Source organism: Triticum urartu, unplaced genomic scaffold, assembly GCF_056163025.1.
Source record: "Triticum urartu cultivar PI428250 unplaced genomic scaffold, HENAU_Tu73 scaffold1287, whole genome shotgun sequence".
Lineage (NCBI taxonomy): Eukaryota > Viridiplantae > Streptophyta > Magnoliopsida > Poales > Poaceae > Triticum > Triticum urartu.
The window spans coordinates 12,633-15,430 of record NW_028259754.1 but is presented as its reverse complement, the minus strand read 5'-3'; the positions used below and the strand labels follow the sequence as shown (position 1 = coordinate 15,430).

Below are 2,798 nucleotides of genomic sequence, written 5' to 3'. Positions count from 1 at the left end.
TTATATCCCGCATTGAAAATCCTCCTTCCTTGTTGGAATACATATATGATCATAAACTCTTGCCCAAGATTGTTATGCTATATATAAAATGAACCATATCGACGAAATTTTCCTATCCCTAAAAAAGAAAAAGATGACCCCTTCTTCCTATATATTACCAAGGAAAAGTAATCCTTCTTTTATAGGCGAAATTATATTGGATTTTATATGTATATAATTCCTTAATTATATGAGACCAAAAAGAAGAAATGACACGAGGGTTCTATATATAGATAGAGAAAGAAAGAAGAAGAAAATTATGATGTGGAAAAGAAGACAGGAATTGTGTACAATGGCATTGTACAACAATTTAATTTGGAAAAGGGATGTAGCGCAGCTTGGTAGCGCGTTTGTTTTGGGTACAAAATGTCACAGGTTCAAATCCTGTCATCCCTACCTATTACTTCTTTCTTCTTTATAGGCAGAGTAGCGACGAGATCAATTAAAGTAAAGTGGGTATAACTTGAATTTGTGGAGACTATACGTACGTGAGATACATTAGGAATAGAAAAAGATTTTCTTTTTGAATGAATGAAAGCGCTCTTAGTTCAGTTCGGTAGAACGCGGGTCTCCAAAACCCGATGTCGTAGGTTCAAATCCTACAGAGCGTGATTCCATCTATTTTATGTCGAAGCAGAGTAAAATAACTTAACAAAATTGAATTGTAACTCCAATTTCAATTTGACCTCCTCTCTGGTCTGGAGGAGGTCAATCAAAAAAAAAAAATGACTCAATCAAAGATCCAACTGATCCCCACGCCTGTATTGCAAATACGCAGTCACGAATAATCCCGCTAAAGTAATAGGAATTAGGCCTAAGACGATTCCAAATAGAAAAACTTCAATCATTTCGATTTGTTCGAGGGGATAAAAAAAGAGGTACGATCTATCCCTAAATAGTACTCTAAATTATCCACGAATCTCAATGACCAAGAAAAGAATTCCTAATTAGTCTGGAAAAGAGTCGTAGAATGCCAGGAATCCCAAAGAAAGATTTTTCTTTTCTGAATTATAATTATTCAGTCAATTCAAATAAGGCGTATCTTGTTCAAGCCAATAAATAGAGCTGGGGTTATAGTTAAAGCAGCCAGTAGAAAACCAAAATAACTAGTTAAAGTAAGCATGAAAGAGTTAAATTCCATTTATTTTTTTTTACTACACTACATATGTTGGTAAAGCATTTACCTAAGTTATGGAAAATTCATAATTCATCAGTTATTTTAGATAATACTAAAAAACAAGATAGAGTAAGATACAGAAGTGTAAAAGAAAGTGGATTCATCAGATGATACATGAGTCCCTAATTCCGAATCAAGAGATTTGTTGTGGAATTTGTCAATTGAGTAAAGTAATAATATTAAGAACTAGATCATCTAACCCCATTGAATGAAAAAAAGAAATTCAATTTTCAGGGAAATTTTTGAATAAGAGATAAATAAACAATTGAATTTGAAAAAAAAAACTTCTTTCTATTTTGGATAATTTCTTTTTCAATAGGACCCTCTTTTTGGAGTGAACGATCGAATATTCCCCTATTCCTTCTTATTTTAACTGATTGTATTCCATATGGAATAAGAGGAGAACAAAAGCATTCCACGACCTGCCAAGGGGCTGTTAAAAAAAAAAAAAAAAGAAAGCTCTTCCTTGAATTTACTTTATTTTTATTCCTTTTTCGAACTCCAACCAAAGTAGATTCGAAGACGAGTCACTTCAATTATCCTTTTAAGTTCTATTCTATCTTCTGTCTTTCCCTATTTCATCTCGTAAAGTTCCGCGCTCGCAGTTTGGTCAAGAAAGTTAGACCTAATCCAACAAACAATACAAGGATGAATTACGAATTATGAAAGGATAGATTTCACATATACTTGTCCTTGTATTGTGTCAGTATGAGAATATCCTTCCTAAATTATTTATCCAAACCTATTGATCATTAACTTAGATTTTCCCAAGATTTTGGCTGCTATTCCGAATTACTCTATTATTCCGAAGCCAATGAAAAGTAAGTAGAACCTACAAAAATGGGGTTTTCTATTGATGCCTTGAATAACATATAGCTTACCTATAGACAAAAAAAAAATAAAAAAGTAATTATGTTTCGGAACCAGGCAAAACCAGATTGCTGTGCCATAGGAAGGATAGCTATACTAATTCGGTATACTCAAAATACACCTTTGGTACAAAATTGACAATCTCACAAGGATGAAATATCAGTAATTTTCTATTTACTGGTCGATCCCATCTTTTACGGAATCAATTCCTTTTTTGAATGTACAAAAATTTTGGGAGTTCAGCATGTCTGGAAGCACGGGAGAACGTTCTTTTGCTGATATTATTACCAGTATTCGATACTGGGTTATTCATAGCATTACTATACCTTCCCTATTCATTGCGGGTTGGTTATTTGTCAGTACGGGTTTAGCTTATGACGTGTTTGGAAGTCCTAGGCCAAACGAGTATTTCACGGAAAGCCGACAAGGAATTCCGTTAATAACCGACCGTTTTGATTCTTTAGAACAACTCGATGAATTTAGTAGATCCTTTTAGGAGGCCCTCAATGACCATAGATCGAACCTATCCTATTTTTACAGTGCGATGGCTGGCTATTCACGGACTAGCTGTACCTACTGTTTTTTTCTTGGGATCAATATCAGCAATGCAGTTCATCCAACGATAAAACAAATTCCAACTATAGAACTATGACACAATCAAACCCGAATGAACAAAATGTTGAATTGAATCGTACCAGTCTATACTGGGGTT

The 2,798-nt window shown here is 34.0% G+C and overlaps 2 non-coding genes across 2 annotated transcripts; both read left to right on the top strand.

Moving 5' to 3' along the window:
- The first annotated feature begins 361 nt into the window (after positions 1-361).
- Positions 362-435, top strand: TRNAP-UGG (transfer RNA proline (anticodon UGG)). Its single transcript has one exon. It is a non-coding gene; the product is annotated as a tRNA-Pro (tRNA).
- A 141-nt stretch (positions 436-576) lies between these two features.
- TRNAW-CCA (transfer RNA tryptophan (anticodon CCA)) lies at positions 577-650 on the top strand. Its single transcript has one exon. It is a non-coding gene; the product is annotated as a tRNA-Trp (tRNA).
- The last annotated feature ends 2,148 nt before the right edge of the window (positions 651-2,798 follow it).